Below are 15,021 nucleotides of genomic sequence, written 5' to 3' on the forward strand. Positions count from 1 at the left end.
GTACACTAGACGCCAAAAGGATATTAAATTCGTGCAATTCCGAATTCAAGGGACGCGGATTCTATAGCATCGTTGCACGATTCTTCTTTCCTCTCTTTGTCCTTTTCTTTCTTTTTCCTTTATCGTGAACAAAAAATTGTAAAAAAAAAATGTACAATCTCTCTCCGTGCAATTTGAAAAAAAGAAAAAAAAAGGAAAAACTTTACACAATTTCAACGAATATACGTTTTATTTCAAGGAAATCCTTTTTTTCTTTACCTTTCATGAAATAAAATCATTCACGTGATATATTTAAAATAGAATATTCGTTGAATCAATTAATTTATTATTTATCGTTTTCATAATATTTCAAGAGGGTAATCGAGTACATAAGCAAGTATACGTTGATACGATAAAATACAATCGATGTAGCATCCATACGGAAAAGAAGAAGAAAGAGAGAGAGAGAGAGAGAGAGAGAGAGGAAAGTCTTTCATTGCAAACACAGAACGCACTGCTATAATTTAAAAAAATATCAATGTTAACCATCGACCTTTCCAGATACTTCATTTCCTTTTTTTCCTTCCGTTTAATATCCAGAGATATCGGCATACCTTGTACCGCATATATTTATTACATTTAAATCGTACTTCCTTCTAAAAATAAAAAAAAAAGATTCAACGAAAAAGAAATAGGTACATGTTTATGAAAAATGTTAGAAAATGTAAAACCGGGAATAAAATCCTTTTTTTATGGAAATTTTATACCTTAGACGTCCTTTTATTTTTATGGGGGTTACGAACCAAACGTCAAAAGAAAAAAGTTCAATCTAAAATACACTTATGCGCAATTTTTGTTTTTTTGTCAGTGTGCAACTTGATTATTCGATTAAAATAATAAAAAAAAAAAAGAAAAACCATCGTGGGGGTATATTAATAAAAATTCTAAAAATTTGTATATCTATTATACATAAGAACATATTCGAGAGATTAAAATGACGAAATTCGTTGACCTGAAAATTGTCTGCATTTTAAAACGTCAAATAAATGGACGTTATTAAATAATTAATAATAATAGTAGTTAAACAAAAAGAGACATATAAACTTGTTCTTTAAAGGTCGTCGAGAAATTGTCTATGGTTTATTGCGGAAACTATAAATGCATACTTAATGAAAGGCACGTTTCCGTCGAGAACATTTTACCGACCATTTCTCTCTCACAAACGTGACTTATTTCAGATTGCAAAAAACCTACCTACCATATACCTATATATATAATAAAATACACGTGTCTCTCTCAATGATTTTCTAACGCGAGGGAAATAACAATAGAAAAAGGAAAAAAAAAAAGAACAAGAAAATGAAAGGAAAAAAGAACGAAAAGAAAGGCAATGACATTAGAATAGATGACATTAGAGAGGACGCGTAAAATTTCATTAACGAAAGTACGTAGATGCGAAACCTTTTATGGGGAGGGAGGGGGGGGGAATTGGTGAAAGCATACCAGGTAAGAAGAGAAAAGGAAATTAATATAAGGCGAAAAGTGCGAGCTATTACTCTTTTCCGAAAAAAGAAAAAAAAAAAAAAAAAAGGAAAAAAAGAAAAGAAAAAAACTTATCTCAAAGTTGATCCTACTACGACGAAAAGTGTGTTTCCGTTACCGCTATAGTTACACTTCGTTTCGTGAGCTTTCTCGAAAGGCAAATTGAAAGAATACTTCGTTACTAGCTATCGAAAGTAGATCTTTTCTTTAAACTTCACTATAAAGTTTCCCTATTCTTAAAGGGAAATTCGATATCAGCACTCAGAAACGCATTAACGGGACAATTGAGTCTCGTATCTCGATCTGGTGTGTATATACAAGCGATATTTCGTCTTCATTTTATTCTTATTGTTAGATCATTCGTAAACGAGTTTATTATACTTTTTTTTCAAAACGAAACTTTATCATTTCATATAATAATAATAATAAGAATAATAATAATAATCGTTCATCTCGATTACGTACGCGGTAAAAAACGATTTTTGAGAAAATTTAATTTTAAAAATGAATTTATTCTCTCTCTCTCTCTCCTATCAAAAACAAAAAAAAAAGCTCTACAATTTTATCAGGTAAAATAATAATAATAATAATAAGAATAAATAATAATAAAGATAAAAATAATCGTGTCGTAATAAAATAATTGTCTTATTAATATCTTTACGTACAAATCGATCATCGCGTTATTTGAAAATTCAATGGATTCTAATAATAACTTCGAGGAGAAAAAAAGCCATCGAAAACACACACGACGCACCTACAATACATGATGTACACACAGTAGTAGATACAGGAAAGAAAAAAAGGGGAAATCTGATTTACATCGGCGTGTGAAAAACCGAGATCGAAGATACTCTCTTTCTTTCACACGAACACACAAAACACACACACACACTTTTTATTTGTCTCTATCTCTCTCTCTTTTTCTCTTTCTTTCTTATACTTTATACACACTCTTTATTCTTCTCTTTCTTTCTTTCATTCTCTCTCCTCTCTCTTTCTCTTCGTGGATTCAATTATATTCGTGGCAAAGAGTAAGAGAAAAAAAGATAGAGAAAACTGCAGACGTAATCACAATGGATATTGCAGGATGCAATCTAGCCATGTGCGATTGTTTCGAGGTCGCATACACGCGACCCAATCGCGATTACTTTTCCATCGAAGGCACGCTGGTTTTAAGAATCTTCACTAACACAGTAACAGAAATTACTTTTGCTTAAATTGAACTAAAAGAATAAAAAAATAAATTCATCTAAAGGAAGTTCGTTACTTTTTTCTAATTTGATTAAACGTATTATAATCGAAATTATTTTCTGTCGATTAAAAAACAATGTTGAACAAGAATCCAAAATCGTATAATTTGTTTTTAATTATTTTCATTTTTTTTCTATCAATAAATATCGATTAAAGTTTTTTTGTTTATTAAAACGAAATAAAAGTAATTTAAAATACATTTATCTCGTCGTACATTACATATATTTAAAAAAAAAAAAAAAAAGAAAGAAACATTACGTTTAAGTAGATTTTTTTACATTTGACGATAAATTTCTCATTTACAATTAGATTGGAATTATTATCGAATTTATATATCTAGTCATAAATTTTCTGAAATTAAAAGAAAACTAATATACTCTTGATATAAAATTGAATGTACGTGTACGCGTATATGTGCATATAAACTCCTCGTAAAAAGAAATAGGCCAGGTATGTTATCTTTAATTTCTCAATGACGCGTGTAAAATATAGCATCCGTAACGAATAACATGAAAACATGAGCTCAGAATATGCAATTCGTTGGAATATCGTAGAGTTTTGTAAACAATCAAGAAAAACTGTTCCTCCCCCTACCAAGAACGAAATGATAGCACGTTCTATTAAATATGTTTAGATATTGTTTTCAGTATTCCTCGATCTCGATCTGACGATGAACACATTACAATATTACAAATTAAAAGTAATCAAGGTGTGCTATTTTGACAAGTAACACTTACAAATAGAAATATATCTAAGAGTAGATTTTGAAACGTAGAAAATTGTCGTCTTAAAACGAAGATAAACTACATCTTCGTTAATCTTTCCCAATTTAACGGAATTAATCCCAAGTGTACCTATCTACCTATCTATCTAAGTATCTATCTATCTTTCCCTATCTCTATCTCTATCTCTCTGTCATCGTCTCTCTCAATCTCCTCGTTTTCACGTATGACATCCCAGTTTAATCCACTCGCAGGAGAAATACTAAAGGTGGATTATGATATTCGTCGTCTATCTTTTACAAAACGATGCAAACTCGACGGGATATCATTACAGCTCGTTATCCATGATAAAACATCTTTTTGTCTCTCTTCTATTTTTAATATTTATAATTATTTATTTTCCTTCTTTCTTTTTTGTTTTCTTCGTTATTTTTGATTTTCTTCCTTTTTCGTTTCACGCCCTAATAATTTATCATTTCGAGAACGTATTACTATCTACTAATTAAGAACGTCATACAAATTAAAAACCATAGCTACGGTACACTTCGATGCATTTGTTTTAATATTTTTGTTCTTTTTGTTTTGTTGTTTTTGTTTTGTTTTTCTCTCTCTCTCTCTCTCTCCCTCTACTCACATCGCAATACCACGGTGCACATATATTTGTATTTACAGAAAATGTGAATTATCGTAGTTGCAATATACATATATTAGAACGAACGATAGTAATTTATCGGTAAAATATTTTATCGATATTGTTATCATTATATTATTATTATGCCCAACCTTGGACTTGTTTTTTTATAGTACTCATAAAAAATTTAAATATACATATATATATGTATGGGACAAATAAAAACGATTTATCGATCGAATGGAAATTCGTAGTACCACGTGCACAATTCTATTCGCATTAATATGCCATAGTTAATTAGTAGTTTACCATCTGTTCTCCGAAAATCTTCGATTCTAATTATTTAGATGATTGCAAATTTATGAATACGATTTTATTTTTTACATAAACTATTCGTACGTATGTATCGTCGGATAATACGACCCATGCATATAGGTCGATAAGTCGTTCGTACGGGGTTTTTACACAAACGAACCTTATATAGGTCGCTAGTAACGAAAGAGTTAATAAGATTGTTTCCCGCATAAGCATTGTAAAGGAAAAATATTATATTATAATGAGTTTACAATTTTTTCCTATACGAAGCTCAAATACCACGTGCATAATTCCTATTCATGTTAATTCTACGAAAATCTTTCATTTAAATTATGTGAATAATCAACAACAAACGATTAATAAGATTTTATTTTTGAGAAGAAACCAAAAAAAAATTCTAAAAAAATATAAATACCCGTTGCATTTTTACCGATATGAAACTAAAATTTAATTAAAGGTAATGCTTTTGCCCGGTTTTTTCGATTTGCTTTTTAATTTTTCCTTTTAAGTTCGTATATTAATATTTTCATTATGATGTAAAATCTTTTGTAATAATTTCACTTTGTCGGCTTTACTCTTCTCGATATGAGGTTGGTTTACGTATACTAAGGTATGTATATACATTGAACAAATACAGGTAGCATGCAGTATACAATATTTATACATAAACGGAAGCTTCCCATATATATGCCACGTATACCTACGCACATATGAAAATTTGGAGCACACAAGTTATGCTGCGACGCGAAGGCAATATATTTAATCTACCACGCACGTATACATATATACATTTACATATACATATATATGTATCTATATATAATAATAATATATGCTCATATACACGTTCCCTCTCTTCGGATGGACAAGAATTGTCGCTGGACTGTTAGAATCTTACCGATTTGAATCTTCGATGGTGTCATGAATTTTCCATCCCGAACATATGCGAATCCTCAGGCGAAGTTCAATGGCTACAAAGCTTATGGGTATATCCTAACCATAAACGAATTTGATCGTTATTTAATGCTCTCAATTTTACCTTAATTCCAAATAGATATATATATATATATGTGTGTGTGTGTTCGACTTTCAAAGGATTTTCCATAACGTTTTCTATGAAATGATCAAATAATAAAATAATATTCGGATATTTAAGTATTCGAGATTCCTAGCACAATCGTTTGAAAATAAAATGCAAATTTATCTATAATATTCCCATCAATTTTTATTGATCAAATAATAAAAGTTGAACATTCAAAAAATCTAATTATCGTTTAAAAATAAAATGAACAATTTAATCTTAACATTCTTATAAATTTTTACTAACCTAATAATAAAATTCGAAGATTCCAAATTCCCACAGTCAAAGTTTAGAAATGAAATTTATATATTTAACTTTTAATATTTTCATAAATTTTAATTGACCAAAAAAAAATAATAAAATTGAGACAAAAGATTTCAAAAATTTCTAGTTAATATTTAAAAATAAAATAAAGAATTTTGAATGTTTAATATTCTCATAAATTTGAATCGATCGCGAATAAAATTCTTAAATTCATAATTATCAATTAGTAATAAAAGTTTGCAATAAAAAAAATCAATTCATCTTGGTTTTTAACCAAATTATAAATTTATTATTGGTATATTACGAAGGGATGAATATAGGTAAGATATTTCGGAGTGGTGACCGTAAAGCTAAGCTAATGCATCAAAACGTCGGTTCACCGGACATCAGTCAGGCAGTGCAGCGTGTTGCTCTCATAATCCTACGTCACATCACTGCCGCCAGATGCGTGATGTGTCTCTTGCAATGTGAAATTCCACAATTACGGTACATATGTCAGGACATTCGAAATCTGACCTCCTCTCTCCCTCTCATTCCATATCTCAGTATCTTTTAGGTCATTCCCTACAAGCCACGATAATTAAGGAACCCTTTACCGAAACTCGTTCATTCAATTTACGATTCGATCACGCATACCGAAATTAAATTTAATTAAATTCAATCGATCCAAGATTAAAATAGACCGTTGCAACTCAAATCACTTTTTCTCTCTCTCTCTCTCTCTCTCTTTTTTGTACATAAAAATGTGTGTCTGTGTGTGTTTGTGGAGGTATACGCACGTTTACACGAAAAATACAAACGTAAAACTGGAAACTTCAATCGTACGATCGGATCGACGCGTAAATCTCGATGCTGGACACGATCGTGAGTCAATTTATTCTATAAAATGCTACGCTTCCTCTCTACCTTTCTTTTTTTTTTTTATTTACTTTTTTTTTACATCTCTGTTCACTTTGTTGCAATCAGTGACAACGAACGTTTTCTCTCTCTCTCTCTCTCTCTCTCTCTCTCTCTCTCATTCTTTCGCATACCGTAAGAGATATCCCTGATAAATCATCGTAAAAATACAGACGAGGATGAAATTAAATGGAAGATAAATGAAAGTATTTAAGTAGCTTCATAAAACTGTGAGAGATTTACATCATTCGTAAATTCTCTTTCTCTCTCTCTCTCTCTCTCTCTCTCTCTTTCGAATTTGTTCTGTTCCCTTCTAAAACTTCACAATGGTACAGTACGTCGTGATTAAACGATGATAGAACGATAAATTTTCGAGCGTTTTCGCATTTGCGAGAAATTTCTTTTTTTACTATTTTTTTTCTTTTTTTCTTTTTTTCTTCATAGAAATTATTTCGCGAATAAACGAGTCCTAATCCTTTGCCATCGGTTATTTAAGCAATCGAAAACTATTCGACTCTTTCTGGCGATAATGGAGGCTTTTTTTTTTCTTTCTTTCTTTTCTTTTCCTTTTTTTTTTTTCTTTTTTTTCTGTCCTCTCTTTTTTTGAGAACAATTTCGTGTCAGAGCCCTTTGTTCTTCCGCTGTTACACACCTCTTTTCACGTTCTTCGCGTGAACGTAGAGGGTGACAGTAACGGATTAATCGGTGGTCACCGTGAGACTTGCAAAAACCTAGTTGATGAATTTACGGCTGACGGTGGAATGGAAAAAAAAGGAAGGAAGGAAGGAAGGAAGGAAGAAAAGAGGAAAAAGGGAAAAACACCGAAGTACGAAAATGTTAGCAACGATGAGAATAGGTAGGGAAAAAAAATGTTGGTCAAATTCGAAATGGGGTTTCGTTCGGTGAGGAAAATAAAAAAAAAAAATTACAGAAAAAATAGAACGCCGACCTATTTAACATGTTGAAACGCTTAGGGTGTAATGAAATTGACTGGATAAGAAATAAAATGTTAAATAATTAATTGCGTTTGGTTAAAACGTGATGACTTATTTATCCATTTAAAATATTCAAACAATTGTCAAGTATATTTTGGAAATTAAAGATAAATAATAAATAGAAATTAAATAGAAATTGTAAATAGATTTTCATAAAGTTTCGAATCGATCGATCTAAAACATCGGCGAACGTAATCCAATCAAATCTTAAAGTTACTATAAGTAAGATAGTTGAAATAGCAGTAGGTAGATAGGTAGAAAGGTAGGTACGATTAAACTATGAAAGGGAGACGCTGCTGAGCAAATATTGGCGGATACGCTTGACTTCGGGTAATTCTAAGATACTCGAATTAATTCTCATGAATCGTACGTTCTTATTCTCTGTTAAACGACTGGAAGAAACGATTCGCGTGGAAAGGATAACCTTTTCTGGAAATGACTAAGTACCGAAAAAAAAAAAAGAAAATAGAGAGAGAGAAAGAATACAAAGAGAAAAAACAAAAAGAATTTTAAAAAGAAAATCAAGTTACACGTTAAATGTTTTTTCTCTTCTACATTAAATTTAAAAAAAAAAAGAAAAAAGAAAAAAAGCAAAGATCTCTCTTTTCTTCGGAGAAAGAGTAACAGAGAGATTGAAAAAAGAAATTCTTGTTCAAAAACTATGACAGCCTTTCTCGTTTAACGAATAAAAGTAAGTACTTATCACGTCAGACTATAATCTCGGGACATAGAGAAAATTTTGTGAGTAATTGTTAACTGAACAACGAAAAGCAGAGCTTCAGAAACTTGACAACTGGATAGTTTTATCGAATAAACGAGAAGAAGAGAGAAATATTGAATAAATGAGAAAGAGAGAGAGAGAGAGAGAGATAATAAAGCGTAGATCACGGGAGGAAACATGGAAGCTTTCGAAAATGGTAGGAAAGCTCAACCAGCGTAAAACGAACCACAAACTGAAGTATTTTAGGCATTGTTAGAAAGGAAAGTAGGGTTGCTCCGTGTCGGTTCTACATAAAAGCTCCCCTTTCCTCTTCTTCTCTCATCGTCGATTCTTCCCCCTGAAACCCCAACCACCACCACCCCAAACGTTTCGAACAAACCTACGCACAAGTTTACTGCCGTCGGCTCGTTTCGGTAATCATAATACCACAGAAAATAAAGACGAAAGAATGAAAAAGAGAGAAAGAGAAAGAGAGAGAAGAATGGATAAGTAAACTGACACGTTTCACACTCCCACGCCTAGAATTTTATGAGTTCTTCTTCCCTTTTGAACTTTTCCCTACCCTTATTTTTACTCACCTTTAACGACTCTTGGTATTATTCTTTCGTAAGTATCTACGTTAGTTAGACATTTTATGTGTTATTTTTATCTTTTGCTTTCGATCTTTTTATTTTATATAAATTTTATTATTCCTTTAATTATAGTTATTTTATTTTTGGAAAAATTGGTTCTAAGTTTGATAAGAAATATCTCGATATGGTATAGTTATAATTATTGGTACAATATTGAAATTAATTTGTTGAAAATTTTGTTTAAAATGAAAATATTACAAATCTTAACGATATAAAATCCATGTTGTTATAATAATATAATATTTAAATTATTATTCGAAAATATGTCTTTAAAATTAGATAACAAATATCTCGACCTATAATTCAAATTCCCAATACACATGGAATATTATAATTATTATTACTAATTTTCAAAAAAAATAAAAAGAAAAAAAAGAAAACAAAGAAAGAAACAAATATCTTGAAAATATGAAATTACAAATTTTCCAAGTACAATACAATACCCAAGAACAATTCTAACTGACGATAAGAAAAATATTGTTTGATTTTATTCGCACTTATCATACCAAGATCAAAAACAGATCATCCTGATAGACCCATCTTTTTCACAAGTGACTTTTTGATGTATCTATCTCGGCCGTTCGATATTTCCTGATATATATTTCTCTTCGGTAGATGGGAAAACTTTTATTTCCTCCAATCGTATTATCTTCTGTAGTTGCAAAAGGTAAAGCCCTTTACTATCCCGTTTGCTCTCTTTCAAATAACAACTCGAATTCCGCAATAATCGTTTTCTACGCAATGAGACCGTTCAATCTTTTCTATACTTTCACGTTGATAATACACTTTCAGTTTGGCCTACTCTTAAACGTTGTCGAGAATGGTTAGGGAATACTCATTTGTGGAGACAATTCATGATCAATAAAAGTAAAGGCTCGGAAAATCTTTTTCCTTTATCCAATCACATAGAAAATAAATTGGATACGCGAATCGTCACAAATTTTGTCTTCAAGATTCGCCAGAATGAGCGTCATCGTCGTGTTTCGTTATTATCGAGAGGGGAGGTGGGGGGGGGAAACCAATCGTTTATAATATATGAAAAGAACAGGTTTTCCATCGATAGTTCAATTTATTTTCCATAATTGAAGGGATGATCAATGAAATATAAAGAAAATAAAGAATATATTTCTCCATTGGAAATAAATGTAATATTAAAATTACATGTGTTTGTGTGTATGCGTATTTATGTGTATGTACGAATGTATAATCAAGAATTTGATTATTTTATTTAAACAAGATTCGTGATAAAATGGCAATACAATTTTTTGTTAATCTGTCGTGTATAAAAAGTGGATTCTTTGATCTTTTATAAAAAGATCTATAGATATTATGTATTATATTATATCGAAGTTGAACGAACAAATGTGAAAAGCAAATAGTGTCATATCATAAACAGTCCACTTTATTTATTTACGTGATATATTGCATGCGTCTGTGAAAGCTGGGAGATCGAGCTTTGTGAAAGATAGAAATGGTTTTGAGTATACGCGAAAACGAAAGAAAGAAAGAAAGAAAGAGACAGAGAGAGAGAGAGAGAGAGAAATGTACACGTTTCCACAAATATCGAATGGTCCTGGGAGGGAGAAAGGAAACTCAATTTTCTCTATGCTCCATGCAACTTTCTCTCGGAAAATGAAGTTAGTCTTCGCACGAAAGATCACACACCCACCTTTCCATGATATACGAGTTTAGCCATGGTCTATGGACATAGTAAGACAAAAAAATAAAAGGATAGAAAGAGAAAGGGAAAAATGAATGAATAGAAATAAAGAGAGAGACAAATGATACGATTAAGTTCAAATGGAACTTGAATCAAATTGAAACTATCATTTTTCTAAGGATAAGAAAGTATTTGTATACATTTTAGCATATTATATTTTAGATGATAATGATTTTGTATTTTTATGAAAATTTTTATTCGTAGATTGATAGAAAATTAATTGAAATGGAAAAAAAAAAACAAAAAAATTAAAATAAAAATATACCTTTTTTAAGAACTAGAAATTACTTTGTTTTATATACGAATAGAAGAATTTTAAATGGAAAGAATCCAAATATAAAATAAAGATAATATTTGTATTAACTAGAAATTATTCTCATGCATTTTATTAGATTATACTTCATATAATATATTATCGTAATATTATAAAATATATTAATATCGTATTTTTTAATTGTTTCTATTTCATGGTACAGAACAGTGTCAATGAAAATTCGTTTCAATCCTAGAATGAAATGAACAAAATTTGAAAGTAAGACTAGAGAAAACGAACGATTCAAATGCATCATCGATGAGATAAAAAGAAAGTAAAAAAAAAAAGAAGAAAAGAAAAGAAAGGAAAGATTTTTCCTTTGTCTCAATCGGAACCGACCGACGATTCCGATCGTATAGTACTAGAAAAGCACGAAACCAGTAAAAAAAGGATTAAAATGCGGAGAGGAGGAATAGGTAAAAAAGAGAGTGAGAGAAAAGGAAAAACTCGAGGAGCAAGTGACGATGAAAAGGATGCTCGATGGAAGGTGGAACCGAGAGAGAGAGAAAGAGAGGCAAAAAAAGAAGAAAAAAGAAAAAGATAAAGAGAGAGAGAGAGAGAGAGAGAAAGTGAGATGAAAGATGAATGAAACGTGGAAGGGATAGTAAAACGGGAGTAGGGAACGAGGTGAAAAGGGGTTTAGGAAGGGTGTAGAGCTGTCATGGCACCTCTATTGGAACACGGAGAAGCATTCCGAGTAATTATAACCCCCTCCGGCTCTTTTATTCTTCTTTCGTACTCTCTCAACGATGCTTTCTTCCAGTCCCGGACTCGTTGTCCTCTATCTACTATCTGGCAGATGCTCTTCACTTTTTAATCTGCTTCACAAACACACACACACACACACACACATATTATAGTATATAGTATTTGTATACCTACATTTATTTCCAATTTGCTGTCATTAGAAAATTTACCGAGATCTTTTATTAACACTAGATTTACGAGTGTTTCGTTCATTATTTTTTAATGACTTAGAAATATTGTTTGAATGGAGGGTCGAGTAGAGGAGAGGAATTAATATTTACGTATATTTCATTACGCAACTAAAAACCAACAGATATTTTTAAAAAAGAATATTTAAGTTTTTTATATATATATAGTAATAAAATTGTTAATGAGTCACATTGGCTCAGTCCGTAAATCTAGTGTTAATCATTCGTTAATCCCATAGATCAGAAATTTGTGGAAAATTGAAAGATTTTTAAGAACAATGTAAATATCGTTTCCATCCAATTGGCAGGATAAAAATGAGCAATGTTCAAAAGACGAAATTTTCCATTTAATAAACGCGCGATAATGATCGTTGCAACGAGCACGCACTCGAGTACTCGTGTAATTATTTGCCGCAATTTATTCGCGTCAAATTTTTCTCACCGTTCCTTAGATTTTTATTATTTTTCGTTCGGAACTTTTTCAAAATTTTTATTTTTACCTTCGGTTTTTCAATTTATTTCTTTTTTTGTTTTTCCCCTTTTATTTGTTATTTTTTGATTCTAACTCGTTACTGAGAAACGAAGAGAAGAAAAAAGTAAGACAATGGGCAAACACAGTCGCAAAATATCGTATCTCGAATTTTGATTGGCATTTGCGGAAAGCTTCGAAGTGTCTGCCACTTGTTCAAACGTAATCCTAATTACACGATAGGGTGAGAAGAAGTTCCATTGGCGTTTCGTGGAAAATTCAGGTTCCCTTAGGGAGAAATGGTCTCTCGACGATCTTCGAAGATCCTCCAGCCCTTCGTCGACAGGAGGAAAGAGAGAGGAGAGGTGTTAACACTCGAATCTATAGGGGAAACAATAGGAAAATCGATTTTCATTCTCGTCGAGTATTATTCTCTCTTATCTTCGTTCTCTTCACTTGATAGAATAATTTACTGTTAACACCCTTTCGTGATTGGACATCGTTTTAAATCAATTTCTTCGTCCCGACTACATTTTTCATATTTTTTCTTAATCATCGAATAAAAATCTTTATTAATTATTAAAAAAAACATCATAGGGATGTAATTTCTTTTTTTTTCGATAGATATATATGTCGTATATATAAATATAGGTACATATAAATAATCTAGTATTAATATCTCTGCCGTGATCGGACATCGTGAAAAATCAATTTGTGTATCCAAATACTTTTGTTCTATTTTTTATTCATCAAATATAAATGTTTATCAATTATTTAGAAAAAAAATAATAGGAATATAATTTTACTCTATTAGATAGAATAATTTAATATTAAACGCCATTTGTGATCGGACGTAATTTAAAATCAATTTGTTTTTTTATCCGAGTTACATTATGTACATTTGTATTAATTATATAAAAAAAAAAAAAAAATAATACGAAGAATATTTTATGAAAATGATAAACCACGGAATATTAATTCGAAACGCGAGAGAATAGATCTTCTATTACATATACCTTGAAAAAATAGTTTTCAATTTAATCGCGGGAGTAAAATTTCGTAGGTTGTAGGTTCAAAGAAGGATCGTATTATATGCCGCAAACTTTTCATACGTCGCGTTAGGCGAAGTTACGAGACAGGCTCGTTGGCATAAACGTCACGCGAACGTGCACCATCGTAAAGCATTACTTTTTAAACATCTCCACACATAAACGTGTGCGATCTCGTCATATCTCTCGCATGTAACCTATGTAACATATATACCAACACATATACCTATATCTACGTTACTCATATATCACACGTATACGTGGTATGTACATATATGTGCGTGTATTAAAGTATTTGTGAGAAGAAGTTTTAGCATATGAGTTAAGTATTTTAAATAATAGCCGAATTTATGATAGGGGTCGAAAAGTGCGCGTTTATAGGAAGAGCTTTTAACGTTAGATTCTCGCTAGTTGCTTTCTCTCTACATACACACACACACACACAATATGCACAAACAGAGATCAGTACACGTTTTCTCAAGCTTCATTTTTTTTCACATATCCATCCGAGATAAGTTATGTATACGTGCATGTATACATGCTTACATGTTTGCTGTTGCATGCATGCAATGCATGTACGAATAAGAAGAAAAATCCTTCCCACTCGTGTTCAAGAAAATACAATATTCAGTTTTGTTGAATCACTATACGATAGGTAATGTAAGCATACAAAGATATATCTTATTTATTAAATCAAATCGATGAGACTCATTGTCATAAAGTCCAGATACGATTTATGTTCATAGGTACGTAAAAGTATGAACACGAAACGTGAAATAAAAAAGATAAGAAAAAACATGACTGATTTTGTTGATAAGAATAACAAAAAAAGAAAAAACAAGAATAATAAAATGAAGCTTTCTCTGACCATCATACGTGTGTTTTTATATATATATATATATATATATATATATATATATATATGTGAAACGCGAACAAATAATATCAACGAGCGCGTAAAAACGATCTGTTTATCGAACGACAAGTTTCTCCTGTTTTTACAAGAAATTCAAAGTTCTCATCGGGTCACTCGAGACGATGAAATGCATACAACTTACTTACTAGAAAGTAAATGGAAATTGGAAAGTAACAGGATGATCGAAAAAAAATTGAATATAAAATTATTATTGAAAATAAAAAAGAAAAAAGAAGGTAAAGTAAAAAGTGAACAGGTGTGTTAAACTAGCTTGGAAAATTTTCAACGTTTCGTTTAAAACCATTTGACGCGGACGGGCGAACTACTGACGTTGTTCAACATAGGACTACACGTAAAGGATTTATTATCACGAACGCTCGTAAACAGGCCATCAAGTCCGTCCCACACACATACATTTACAGTTATCTACTCAAAGGAAGTTCAACGTTATGAAGAGAGAAGCTCCTCTCCCTCTGTTTCTTTCTCTCTCGAACTCATTCACTCAATCACCGTAGAATAGTCCTCGTAGTTGTGACAATTAACGTTTGATAATCATGTCACGTGAGGTTCCTATTAAATCCAATCGGAT

This window comes from Polistes fuscatus, unplaced genomic scaffold (genome assembly GCF_010416935.1).
Source record: "Polistes fuscatus isolate 324 unplaced genomic scaffold, CU_Pfus_HIC Scaffold1, whole genome shotgun sequence".
In the NCBI taxonomy this organism is placed as follows: domain Eukaryota; kingdom Metazoa; phylum Arthropoda; class Insecta; order Hymenoptera; family Vespidae; genus Polistes; species Polistes fuscatus.